The sequence below is a fragment of the Cupressus sempervirens genome, chromosome 8 (genome assembly GCF_028749045.1).
Source record: "Cupressus sempervirens isolate cs-2001-9-10 chromosome 8, ASM2874904v1, whole genome shotgun sequence".
NCBI classification, from domain to species: domain Eukaryota; kingdom Viridiplantae; phylum Streptophyta; class Pinopsida; order Cupressales; family Cupressaceae; genus Cupressus; species Cupressus sempervirens.
This window is the reverse complement of record NC_143125.1, coordinates 761,432,340-761,447,458: the sequence shown is the minus strand read 5'-3', so window position 1 is coordinate 761,447,458 and position 15,119 is coordinate 761,432,340. Positions and strand designations below refer to the sequence as shown.

Sequence of the window (15,119 nt, the reverse complement as noted above, 5' to 3'; positions counted from 1 at the left end):
CATCAAGAGGTAATCCTGGCCCTTCTAGTTTTGGTGCATGTATCAAAAATTTAGATGGAGATGTTGTGGCAATTATAGCATCCCCTTTGCCTATTAATACAAATAACATGGCAGAGGTACAAGCTCTATTAGCTGGTCTTATTTTAACAAAACAAGATAATTTTCAGTTGCTACATATTGAAGGGGACTCCTCTATCATTATTAATGCTTGCATTCATAGGAATATCTTCTCTTGGAAGTTAAAATATATTCTTATTCAAATTTGGAGGCTCCTAGAAGAGTGCATGGATGTTTGTATTTCACACACCTGTAGGGAAGGGAACCAAGTTGCAGATTTTCTTTCAAATTCGGGTTGTGATGGGTTGTTGGTTTCATCACTTCACCCTTTATCCATAATTGAGAAACATGTTGCCCTCAAAAAATTAATTTAGGTAGATAAGTTTCCTGGATCATGCTCACATATACCATTTTGAATAGTTTGCATATATGGAATTGTTAGAATTTAAAATTGTCAAGATTGAGGAACACATTGCTTATATGGATTTGTCAGAAATTAAAAGTTGATAAGACTAAGGGTTTATGAAATGTTCATTACATGTCATACTATGTACTTGTGGCATCCATTCTACATATGGCAAATTGATCCTCCTTCGTGTGGCAATCTTTATGACATTATGGAGTGGTTTTGAAGGTACCAAAGCTAATCTTTCATAGGACATAATATGTGTGTGTTCTCACATGGTATATGACATATTTCAGCCTTGATTTCATGGAAAGAGGATTGTGCATTATTTATTTCATCTCCTACCCATATTCTTCTATAGTTCTTCATAGCTTTGGTCTACATTTGTCACTCTACTTCATTTCTTCATAGCTTTGGTTGGCAATTCTGCTTCAATATGCAATGTGGTAGGGATATTGTTTCTACCTGTGATTTGTGCCATAAGAAACATTGTGGTATAATGCCAAATAATTTTTGTATCTGGTTTTCACCGAGCTTGGAGGAAGGTGACATTCAATTTTTTATATACTAATGGGTGGTACTTGATACACCCTTTGTAAATATTTGTTCAAAATATCTAAAACTATGTATATATTGAGGATGATGCTAGGTTTTCTTCACTAATTCTTTCCTAGTTGACCTCGTTGAATCAGATTAATAAAATATTATAGTGGCTTGCCACTTTTGCCTAAAAAAAAAACATACAATATAAAAATTAATATGAGAATGGGAAACTAATTAGGAAAATTATATAGGATGGAGATAACCAACATACATGCACCCTGTATAACAATAGGTTGATTGACAACAAGGACCATTTTTACTAAGGAAGTAGAAATTGGGAATATCCAAGAGGAAATGTGAAGTCAAACAAAATAATGCACCTAAATGTTAAGGGTTAAGATTATCTAGAAGAAGCTAGAGAAGAGGATTCTGAGAGCCTTCCAATGTACTTGATCCAGATTAGATGTAGAACATTTGAGGATATATAATACTCTAGAAAAAGAGTTTATAGATTTTGGTATTACATGTATAAATATATGATGTGCACATACAAGTTGTGTATCATTAGAAGACATTTGAAGATCTAATGTATGTACAAGCAAGCTAGATTATTATATTTTTGTTTATTAGTTACATATCTCTATTTTTGGTATATTTTTCCCTTCTTTCTACATTACAACAATTATTGCTTTGGTTTTTATGTTTTTTATGGCCTATTTTTAAAATGATATCAGAGCATATGCTCAACTAGAAATAGATTTCTATGTGGTTCAATTGGTGATTCATTTAGAGGTTTAGCAAGAGATTCAACTAGAAATATCTCTAGAGAGATTTGGTGTGGGAAATACATTTCTAGAAGTGGTTTCTTTACAAGGATGATTTTTTTGCTAACATGGGCTCTTCAAATGATTTTTTGCCTATATTTGATGGAATTGGTTATGAAGATTGGAAGATTGCACTAAAGAATTCTTTGAGAGAAAAGGCCTTATGGAGGATATTGAATAAGGAGATTAGAGAGCCCCAAACTTAAAAAGAATAAGAGATTTGGAGATGCAAGTTGGAGCAAGCTAGAGGTATTATTGGTAAATCTTTAAGCTCCAATCTCAATCAAAGGTTTGTTTAGAAGGTTTGTTGATATTGATGATCCAATAGTGTTGTGAGATAATTTAAAAGAATATTATAAAGATGTTGATATTTCTCACACATTTAGCATAAAGGAAAAATTGGTGAATTTGGATTCATCCTATTTTGAAAAAATGACTAATTATTTCAATGAAGTTACTTTTTAAAATGCTCAACTAAAGAAAATAGGTGTTGAATATTCAAAGAAAGATTTTTAGTTGATTGCAATGGTTGAAAGTAGGCTCGCCTACCCATACAAGGTATTTAAAGAATCAACAAAAAGCATTATTCAACTAAATCCTAACACTCCACAATAAAATTTTGATCAATTTTGTAAGTTTGTTATAGATGAAGAGACCCAACTTATTAAAGAAGGGTATATTTAGAAATATCATGAATGTATAGCTAAAAGTAAGTTTGTTATAAATTATGGAAAGAAGAATCAGAGAGGATATAATATATTTCAGAATAATGAGAGTTCTAACCATTTTTTTTAGAAATGATGGTGTAGAGAAACAAGGTGGAAGAAAAGACATTATTTGTAGGTATTGTGGTGGTGAAAATGACATGGAGAAATTTTTTTTGAAAAAGAAGGATAATGAAAGGTAGAAAAACAAGCCCAAGAAAGACAAGTTTAAGGATGGTAAGAAGGGTAGATACAACTTTTTAACCATCTCCACATGGATAAATTTTGTTTGAAAAATAAGGCAAATGAAAGGTAGAAAAACAAGCCCAAGCAAGGAAAGTTTAAGGATGGAAAGAAGGATAGATACAACTTTGTAGCCATCTTCCAAAAAAGAGAAGATAAAACAAGTAAGGAGGTCACTGCTACACCTGAAATAAAAGCTAACGTTAAGGGGGGCTATTTTGCTTCAGATTCTATTAACGAATGGATTTTAGATTTAGGTGCATCATTTCACATTAACTGGAGATGGATTTTTGCTTACTGAATTTTATGAAGGAAAGAATTTAGATCAAGAAATTACTATTGGCAATAAAATGAAACTATCAGTAATAGGTATAGGAACTATTGATGTAACAAATGGGTCTTTGAAAATTGTTTTATTTGTTTAAGGATTAGGGGCGAATCTAATTTCATTATATAAAATTGTTCAAGCTAGATATGAGTTTTTTGTTACTACTAATCAAGTCATTGTTAGAGATAGAAACTTGACCCAACCAATATAATTGCCATTGGTAGAGTTGATCATGAAGAAAGTCTTTTTAAATTTATGTGATTTTTTGATGAAGAATTTAAACACTCTCATGCTTATATTGCTCAAGCTGATTATATGTCAAAACTTTTGGCATGCTAGACTTGGATGTGTCAATTATAGAAAATTGCAACATATGGTTAGAATGGATATGGTTAGAGGGTTAAGAAAAACCTCACCATCTAAAGGAGTTTGTGATGGATGTGCGCTAGGGAAACATCACTGAGTTTCTTTTGATTTAGGTCAAGCATGGAGAGCCAATCATCCATTACAACTCATTTGTAGTGATTTATGTAAACTAGGCTTTCCCTCACTTTCAAGTGTAGAGTATCTCTATTGATGATTATAGTTGGAGAGTATGGGTTTATTTCTTTGAAATAAAGAATGAGGTACTTGAAGCTTTCCAAAAATTTAAGGCTTTAGTTGAGAAGTAGTGTGGGAAAATAATTAAATGCTTAAGAATAGATGATGGGGGTGGTTATTGTAACTATGCATTTGAGTCATTTTGTGAGAATTTTTGAATTAAATTGTAAACATCAATACCATATACTCCTCAAAAAAAAGGGGTGGCTAAATGAATGAATATAATTCTTCTAGAAATAACTCATTGTATGTTTTATATTAAAAGTTTACATAATAAATTTTGGGGTTTGGCTATTTCTTGTGTTGCATATATTGTGAATAGAGTTCCAACTAAAGCTCTCTCAAATATCACCCCTAAAGAACCTTGGAGTGGTAGAAAACTTGCATTGGTTTGTTGGAAATATTAGAGGAGTAATTGAGAGGGGAGGGGTGAATTAGTTACTACTAAAATAAATCCTAGATACCTTAAATGTCAAAATAAAGTCTGAAAATTGAATACTGCTAATGCTTGGTAAACACACATAAAATGTTGTAACTCTGTAAGTACTAATGATAAATGATTAACATGCAAACTTTAGATGTTATCTGTGATTACCATTGAAAACATATAAAATAAAATAGCATGAACACATTTGACACCAGGATTTAACATGGAAACAAAATTTGGGAAAAACCACCAATTGCAACTAGTTACTATTTTCACTCTTTTGAAGTGAGCCCTCTTAGGAGCCAACCCTGTTAAAAGTTACAAAACACATTGTAAGGTGTGATCTTGTTAAAGGATTTAATCACTCTATTAGGAGTGGCCTTGTTAGAGGTCTTGAGACAATTGAATAGAACTCCCACCTTGTTAGAGGATTTACAAATAGCTATTAAGCCAACTCTATTAGCAGATTTAGATTACTACTACAATGGTTAGAGAGAAACAATGAGATGACCTAATTTGAATGCAATTGAATTGCTTATTATATATCTCTGTTCTAGCTTTTACTTGATCCTTCTTGATCGAGTATAGCTTTTCTTCTCCACAAGGATATTCTTCTTATCCTTCAAATTCACTTCATCTCTTCATCATAAAATCTTCAATTCATTAATCACATATTCATACTCACACTTTTGAATCCACAACTTGACCTTATACTTATATCTTTCATATTGTCAAGTTCATTCATATACAACTTAAAATAATTAATATTCATTACCTCAGTCTGCTAGAACTAATATATAAATCAATTAAGCTTAATATGCCAAAATAAGAAAATCCTTTGTTAGTTGACCCAACTTGGTAGACACTAACTTACAAACAATTTCCTGTGTTAACCAATAGAGGCTTAGTTAACACTACATACTTGTAAAGATCCTTTGGAAATTAAGTGACACTGGTTCCATCCAACTTTTTTTCATTAACCGAGTGAGCTTGGTTAACACTCATCTTTTGCATGCTTTCCTTCAACACCCAAGTGAACTTAATAGAAACTGCCTTCTGAACTAGGAAACCAAAAGAATGCTTAATAGACATAGAAAATTGTCTTCATTGCCTGAGTGAGCTTGGCATATACTAACTAATAATGATATGACATTTTTGTAACACAAGAGTGAATACACAATTAATCAATTGTATCGAACAATCTCCCTCTTTGATATTGATAGAAACACAACATTTCATAACAAAATAAAATTTTGGAACAAGAATAAAGTAAGGAACATATCCTCACTTTTATTCATGAGAACTCCCTCTATTAGTATGAGCTCTTTTTTTTTTCTTCAATTTCTCCCTCTGTGTACAACAACTTCTGCCAAGTTCATTCTCAAAGCTTTCCCCTCTTATAGAAAACTTCTTCTTTGGAATGACAAAAATTTCTATGAGATATGATAGGAAACTTCTCCCTCTTTGACAACACATGTCAAAGACAATAGCTTAATTAATATCAATGTACCTTAAGTACTAATTCATTTGCAATATGATCTTGTCAATTTTGAACCAACTGATTGATCTTCAACTTATCTCTTGTTGTTGCTTCATTAAGCTTTAGTTAGTAAGCTTCAAATAGGAGAATGACCCATAGCTTACCTCTGAGATACATAAATGCATCCTTAGGTAATCACTTGGTGAATATGTCTACAATCTATTCTTTTGTATTCATATATTGTAGTTTTACTTCTTTATCCTACATCAATTCTCTTATGAAGTAATATTTTATAGCAATATGCTTTGTTTTGGTATGCATCACTAGATTCTTTGATATATTGATTGCACTGATGTTATCACAGTATATGATTATTGGATCCTTGATTTCTATCTCCATTCTTAACAACAATTTTTTGAACCAAACATTAAACTAGAACAATTAACTATTGCTGCCACATATTCTACCTCTAATGTGGATTGAGAGATGCAATTTTGTTTCTTGCTTGTCCAAGACACTAGTCTTTTACCAAGAAAGAATGCTCCACCACTAGTGCTTTTTCTATCATCAAGACTTCCTACCCAATTAGCATAAGTAAATACTTTCAAGTCCAAATTGCCTCCAAGTTTATACCATAAGCCATAGTCTTCAGTACCTTTTAGATATCTCATGATTATCTTGATTTTCATCATGTGATCTTCTTTAGTATTTGTTGAGAATCTTGTCATGTTCCAACTACTAGAGTAATATTATGCCTTGTATGTACTACATATTGTAATTTTCCCATCATTGATTTGTATGTGGTCTAATCTACTTCTTTGGAATCATCATTTTTGGAGAGCTTATGTCCAGTAGACATTGGGGTTCCAACTAGTTTTGAATATTCCATTCGAAAATTCTTCAGTATCTCCTTGATATACTTAGATTGAGTGATTTAGATACCATTTTTCTTTTTTTGTATCTACAATCCAACAAAATTATTTATCTCACCAAACATGGACATCTCAAATCCTTTACTCATTCTTCTGAAAATTCTTTAAACAAGTCATCATTTCTGGTAAATAGATTATCATTAACAAATATTTCTACCAACATAATCTTCTTGTCTAGTCCTTTGATATACAAACCACTATTATCATTTTTTTTTGAAAGGAAATCTATACCAAGTAATTATGAAGTCTTTCATACCAAGCTCTAAGAGCTTTCTTGAGATCATATAATGCTTTGTGTAACTTGCAAACCATGTCTCTTTTTCCTAGGATCTACAAATTTTTTTGGTTGTTTAGTGTAGACTTCCTCATCAAAAATTCCATTCAAGAATGCAAATTTAACATCCATTTGATACACTTTAAATCCTCTATGTGTTGCATATGCTAGTAAAGTTTTAACACCTTCTAGTCTTGCAACATTAGAAAAATCCTCACCATAATCAATACCTTCTTCTTAAGAATAGCCTTTGCACACACATCTTGCTTTGTTTCTTGAAACTTTTCCATCTTCATTCAACTTACTTCTTAATACCCACTTTGTACCAATTACTTTATTTTCTTTAGGTTTAATAATAAAAGTCCAAGTTTTGTTCTTTTTTATATGTTCTATATCATCATTCAATGCTTTGATCCAAATTTCATTATCCAAAGCATCTTTAACATTTCTAGGTTCAAATTTAGCAAGTAAACATGTACCTTTTAATTTTCTTCTTGTCATTGTTCCATAAATTTTTTCTACAATGATCTAATCAAGTACATGATGCCTTTTGACATATCTTGCTAACACAGGCTCTTTATGTTTTGAATGAGTTCCTTTGTCTTTATTATGAACTTCAATTTCAAGATTGGGTCCTTTTGTATATGACTCATGTCCATGAGACTCAGTTTGAACTACTTGAATAACCTCTAATTATGACTTAGGTCCTTTAGATTGTGACTTAGGTTGCACTATCTACAACTCAGTAACTGTTGGAGATTTTGGGGACATGGGAGATGAAGCGTCCTTTCTTTCAGATAGGTTGGTAGGGTATTAGGTTCATACTAAACAAATCTTATGTAATCCTCTAGATCCTTGTTTCTTTCTTCTTCACTCTTTTTTGCAAAGTCATCAATTCTAACATGTGCACTTTCTATTATTTTATGAGTAGACAAATTCAAATATTGGTATTCCTTACTTATGTAGGAGTATCCTAGAAATATGCCTTTATCACCTTTTACATCAAATTTTCCTTTTTTAGACTCTTTCAAGATATAACATTTGTTGCCAAATACTTTCAAGTAACTTACATTAGGTTTGTAGCCATACCATGGTTGATAAGGAGATTTGTTTGAATCTTTCTTCAACTATACTCTATTCAAGGTATGAATTGTAGTGTTGATAGCTTCCTTCCAGTATTTGAGAGCAACATCCTTTTTAATCATCAAAGTTCTTGCACAATCCATGATAGATCTATTTCTTCTTTCAACTATACCATTCTACTATGGTGTACCAGGGGCTACTAATTGTCTTTTAATTACTCTTTCAATGCAAAACTTATTGAATTCATTTAAGATGAATTCACCACCTCTATCTAATATTAAACATTTCAATCTCTTTCTAGTTTCTTTTTCTACTCTTGCTAGATAGCACTTGAATTTTTGAAAGCCTTCTAATTTTTATTTTAGATACATTATAGTCATCATTCTAAAATGGTCATCAATAAAAAGAATGAAAAAATTTTTTCCACTATAACTCTCTATTCCAATAGGTCCACATAAGTCTATATGAACAATTTCTAAGACATCTTGTGACTGATGGTTTTTTCTTTTGAAACTAGTCTTTTGCATTTTACCAATTTGGTAATTCTTCCATAAACTCATATTAGGCTTCTTCAAACTAGGAATGCCTCTTACTCTTCTATGTTTCCTTATCTTAACTAGATTATCAAAGTTTACATGACATAGCCTTTTGTGTCATAACCAACTTTCTTCTACTTGAGCAATAAAACATGAACAATCACTAAGATCAAGATAAAATACATTATGCTTTATTTTCTTGCTAGATCCAACCAAATTTCCTTTTCCATCCAATAGTTTGGCCTATCTATTCATGAAATCTACATTGAATCTAATGCTATTCAACTATGCCACACTTAATAGATTATGCTTTAGTCCTTCAACCCAATAACCATTGTCACATACAAGTTAGGCAATGAAATACATCCTTTTCCTTTTATGTTACAAGGTTTATTGTTTCCAAATCTACATTACCTCCATCATAATATTCCATGTGCTCAAATTTTGTTTTTTTTATAGTGATATGATGTGAACAACCACTATCAATAATTCATGTATCATTTTTGCTAACATGAGATATAAGTGCCATCTTATCTCCTTCATCATTAGATTCATCTTTTACAACAATGTATGCTAGTTCATCTTCACTATTATCAAAACCTTTAGCTATAAAACAAGATTTCTTACCTTTGTCCTTGTAGTTCTCATAGTTTTTGGAATTCTTCTTTCCTTTGTGCTTATTTCTTTTCTTTTCACCTTTGATTTCTTTATTTGGACACCTTGCTACAATGTGACCAACTTATTCATAGGAAAAGCATATCAGAGGAATTTTACCTTTATACTTTTCTCTATCTTTAGAATACTTTCTTGAAAGTAGGGCTTCACCAACTTCAATATCACTATTTGAAATTTCTTTTGTTTCTTCTTCATCACTTTCTAATTGACTCAACTTTGATTTCTTAGCCTTTTATTTGAGTGAGAGTTTAGCTTTAAAAGTAGAATCAATAACCTTTGAACTAGGAAGATAGTTATCAAAGTTATCTAACTCAAAAATTCTCAACCTTCCAACTAGAGCATCCAAAGATATTTTATTATTCAGATCACATCTCATCTCTTGAATAGTAGATCCTCTAATTGCATAAATTAGAAGAAGAGTTCTAAGTACTTTCTTGCAACTATTTTCTCTTTGATATCTCCTCTAGATTCTTTGATTGCACTTGCACTTGCTTTGATCATTTCCAAATATTTTGCAATGTTCTCATCTCCTCTCATTTTCATTTGATAAAAATGACCTCTAAAATTTTCAGCCTTAGCTCTTCTTACATTTTCATCTCCTTCATATATGTCTTTTAGTTTGATCCACATCTCATGAGCTGTCTTGCAGTCTTTAACTTCATCAGATTTAGCATAACTAAGAGCAGATGCAATATCAATCATCATGATGTTATGATTCTTCTTTTTAGCTGTATCTTCAACAGATAAAGTTCTAATATAGGTCTTGTATTTAGTATCAAGATATTTTCATCCTAAATCACTAATAGTAGCCAAATATAACCTCATAAGTCCTTTCCATGCTACAAAATTGTCTCTATTTAGCTTGGGAATCTCTCTTTTGTAAGACATCCTAATCATTAGCTTAGGTTCTTGAAACCTTCTTTACAAGCACCAAAAGCTATGATACCAATTGTTAGATATATAAGAGGAGTATCTGAGAGGGGAGCAATGAATCAGTTACTAGTAAAATAAATCCCAGATCCCTTAGATGTCAAAATAAAGTCTAAAAATTGAAAATTGTTCATGCTCGATAAACACACGTAAAATGTTGTAACTCAGTAGGTATTGGTGATAACTGCTTAACATGCAAACTTTAGATGTTATCTATGATTACCATTGAAAACACATAAAAGAAAATAACATGAACATATATGACATTTTTGTAACATCAAAGATAATACACAATTAATAAATTGTGTCCAATAGGGTTATTTTAAAGTATTTGGGTTTATTGCTTGGGCACATATCTCAAATGAAAAGAGGAAAAGTTAGAACCAAAGAGTCACAAGTGTTTTTTTCTGGGTTATAGTGAAGAATCAAAGGCTTATAGGTTATATGATTTGACAGAAAATAAGGTATTTGTTATTAGAGATGTAAAGTTTGATGAGCACTCACAACTTACAATAACATTTTCTTCTCCCATTCTAGAAAAAGTGAAGACTATATTGATGAGGATGGCATATGCATTGTTGATAGAAATGAAAATACTAATGCTTTTGATCAGCCATTATCTATAGGTAGTGAGAATGAAGAAGATGTTTCTCCATCTAGAAAAAAGACAAGAAGTGTTGAAGAAATCTATAGGCAAGGATCAAAGATCCAAGGAAGGAATGGTTGTGCTCTCATGGTCAAAGAATTACAAGAAAATGATCCAAAATCCTATGATGAAGCCCAAGGGAAGAAATAATGAGAGAAATTCATGAAGAAGAATGTAATACATTAATGGAAAATAAAACTTAGGAACTTGTACCTCAACCTCAAGGTAAGAATGTTAATGGTTGTAAGTGGGTTTACAAAACAAAATTTAGAACAAATGGTGATATACAGAAATTCAAGGCTAGATTGGTTGCTAAATGATTTAATAAAAAAGAGGGTGTTGATTATGAAGAAACATTTGCTCTTGTCATTAAAATGAATACAATTTGAGTTAATTTATCTTTGATTGCAAGTCTTAGGTGGCATGTTCATCAAATGGATGTAAAACATGCTTTCTTAAATGGATATTTATATGAAGAAATCTATATGGATGAACCTCCAAGTTTTATAGATTAGCAACATCCTAATCATGTTTGGAGATTAAAGAAGTCACTCTATGGACTTAAGAAAGAACCAAGAGCATGTAATGAGAAGATTGACAAGTATTTTCAGCTTCATCAATTTAAAAAATGTAAATCAGATCCAGATCTTTATGTGAAGAAGGTGAAATATGATATCATCATTGTTGTAGTTTATGTAGATTATTTACTCATTGCTAGACCAAATATTAGTTTAATCAATGATTTGAAATTGGCGCTCAAAGGGGCATTCTATATTACTAATTTAGTTGGACAAACTTATTTTCTTGGCTTGCAAATTAGTAAGCTTCATGATGGGATTTTCATCTCTCAAACAAAATATTTTTTGGATCTTTTGGAGAAATTTAAAATGCTTGATTGCAAGCTGGCCTCTACTCCTTTCCAATTTGGAGTCAAGTTGACTAAGGAATGCACCTCCAATAAAGTATATCCTACTCTATATAGACAATTTTTTGGTAGCTTGGTTGATCTAACTCATTCTAGACTAAACATTTGTTTTTTAGTCAATCTAGGATCTTGATTTATGTAAGAACCCAAAGAAAGTCATTGAATGGCTACCAAGAGAATTATGTGATATGTACATAGAATAATATACTATGGCATACATTACAATTATAAGTCACTAATTTCTTTGCTTGGCTTTATAGATTTAGATAGGGGTGGTGATATTGATGATTGAAAATCTATTGGAGGCTATATTTTTTAGCTTGGGTCAAATCCAATCACATGGAGTAGAAAAAAAAGAAGCAACTACATCACTATCTTCATGTGAAGAAAAATATAGAGCAACAAAAGAAGTAGGAAAAAAAGTAGTCTATCTTCAACATCTTTTATGTGAGCTTCACTTTGAACAAAGTTTAGCTACTACTTTGTATTGTGATAATCAAAGTGCTATACAAGTTACAAGAAATCCTATTTTTCATGCTAAAAAAAGCACATTAAAATTGATGTTCACTATATCAGGGATCTTGTTCAAGAAAACATTGTTAATCTTCAATTTTGTCCAAGTGAAGATCAAACATCAGTTATATTTACTAAGAGTATGCTTGAGGCTAAGTTTCTCAAGCTACAGAGTATGCTCAGTATGATTGAGGTGAACATAAAGGAGGGATAGTCATATAATGTTCCCCTCTTCCCCTCTCTTTTGTATTTTTTTTGTAGCCACTATTAAGGGGGGATGTTAAGGGTTAAGATTGTCTTGATGAATCCATAGAAGAGGCTTCCTAGACCCTTCAATTGTATAGTCTAGATTAGATTTAGAACATTCTAGGATATAAAATACTCTAGAAAAGGAGTTTCTAGATTTTGGTATTACATGTATAAATATGTGATGTGCACATACAAGTTGTGTATTGTTAGAAGATATTTCAAGGTTTGACATATCTAAGCAATCTAGATTAATTTATTATTGTTTATTAATTATATATCTCTATTTTTGGCTATGTTCTTCCTTGCTTTCTATATTAAAATAGTTATTACTTTGGTATTTATGTTGTTTATCACCTATTTTTAACACTAAATAGAAGAAATACTACAACCTTTTAGATTATTTTGGTGGTTTCCTAGTTATTTTATTTCTCTATAGACAACCAACCAGAAGACTTCACTATGAAGAATTCCAAACTCATGTAAATATTATACACCAAACGACAACTATAAATACTAATCACCATATGGTTGGCTACAAATTATCCACTTGAATCACAATTATTGATTAGGTATATCATAGATAAAACATGTGGTCTTGAGAGAAGTCAATATATAAAAACCCACAATGAAATATTTAATTAGTTGCAATAGCCAATGTAAATCATCACTCTTAGATTGCTCATTCCACTACTTGATAGAGATTCTAGGAACAAACATATTTGTAGTTTAGACTTTCTACTAATGGTCACCACCACAAAGTTGATGAAAATATTTCCTTAAGATCAATGAAAATTTCCTCATCCTAGTTTCTAATTTATATCCATTTTGATTGACATCTTCAAATTGATAATGTAATATCTTTTGTATACTTACTGCCATGTTATAATTTGTTGATCTTCTTATCCATGTTATGAAATTATTGGTTATGCTTGTCTAGCTATTTCCTTATAATGATAAACCATTCACTTGTATAATTAGCAATAAAGTTTAGAGGGGAGTCACTTTTATGTAATATGCCAAAAATAGATTATTGAAAGATAATATAGTAAGACTAGATAGATACTAAAATAGATGAGAATAGAAACCCAAAAGCATTATTTGTAGAATATAGCAAAATCATAATCCATATTACATGTTCCATTTAAACTAAAAAAATTATAGCTCAAGAATAATAGTCCATATTACATGTGAGGACCCAAGAAATCAACATAGAGTGATTAAGTTGAACCAATTCAAATGTGGATGTGAGGTTTTGAAATATAATATAACAAAATTTGTAAAAATAGAACTAAGTTTGAAAGAAAGTGTATATGATTTGATTTGATTCACATACAAACTTTCAATGCAAGTTATTTAGCATTTTTTCTTCATAAAGAAAATTGCCAAAATGTAGGGGCTAGCCCTTTATATTTGTGATGGAAAAACTAGCAAAAACTAGCTAAGAACCAATAGAAGACTAGCTAGCAACCAACACACAACCAAACAGTCCCCCTAATGGTTCATTTCAAAAAATAATAAACAATGTACAACTATATAGAGTTACTAGTATTTATACTTTTAAAACTAGTAGATTTTAACATGTTAACAAATGACATGTAGGTGGTCATCACATCATACCACCAACAGCCCATAAACAATTTTAGCACTAAAAATAAAACCATTGACAATAGATGGGGAGAGACTAGAAGAGTACCAAAAACCAACTAAAACTAGAAAGTCATTAACTAGCCTCCTTTTTCTTTTCCTTCCCATCCATGAGAACCTTTTCCTAGTCATCAGTGAGGAAGATATAGAGAATTTTCATGTCCTCCTTTCCAAGGTTCTACTCTGAGTTATTGGCTAATAGCTAAAGAGTGGTAGCTATTGTGTGTGTCACTTTGAGAGTGAACTTGGAGAAAAGGTTGAATTCCTCTTCCATGACCATACACTTGTCCATCAATTCCTTATGTTCCTTATAGGTAATAGGTTCATTCTCCCTGGTTTCTAGCTTTAGGGTCCTACTATAATTTGCTAGGGGGTTTTGCTTAACCTAGGCATAAGAATTATTAGCTTGGCATTTTAGGTTCTCTTGGCCCTCTTTATCAACTAGAGAGTAAATAGTGTCGAGGAAGGCAATGGTCATATTGGGGTGCTCCTAGTTGATAATGGAAGATAGGATGATAGTGTTAGAGACGTGTGGGTTTAGGGGAGGGTTCCTTAGTAGTGTTATCTACCTCAAAGTCCTAGGTACCATCAAGGGTATCATCCCATTTCTCTACATCTTTATCCATCTCTTCTTGCCTCTTATCCATACCATCCCCCAGATTCTTGTCATTTTCATTAGAATTGGTATCTTCCTCCTCCTCTTCTTGAGAGTGACTAGCCATTTGTTTGTATCAGCCCTAGGTTTTAGCAATTATTCCTAACCTTCTTCTACTCCAAGAAATCTCCTCATTGGAGTCACCAATTTCAACCTCCACCCTCTTGTTCATTTTAATTCTTTTTTTGGGCTCTTGCTTTAGGGTCAAAATTCTATTTTTCCTTCCCTTTGTAGGGGTTTGGCTAGGACAGTGCTGAGGAGTGTGGCCTTGGCTACCACTAGTAAATTCCAAATGTAGGGGGGTGCTAGAGGGGAGGATGTTATCAATAGAAATCACATAAGGAGGGTAACAGGCTAGGTGAAATTGGAAGTGGTGAAACGTGAGCCCTTCGTGGAGAATGGTAAAATTGGACTCTTTTTCTTCTTTTCTCTAACATCAATGATA

At 31.7% G+C, this 15,119-nt stretch overlaps 1 pseudogene; it reads right to left on the bottom strand.

Moving 5' to 3' along the window:
* Positions 1–14,741, bottom strand: part of LOC149544652 (uncharacterized) — an 88,410-nt pseudogene extending 73,669 nt beyond the window's left edge.
* Positions 14,742–15,119: the final 378 nt, after the last annotated feature.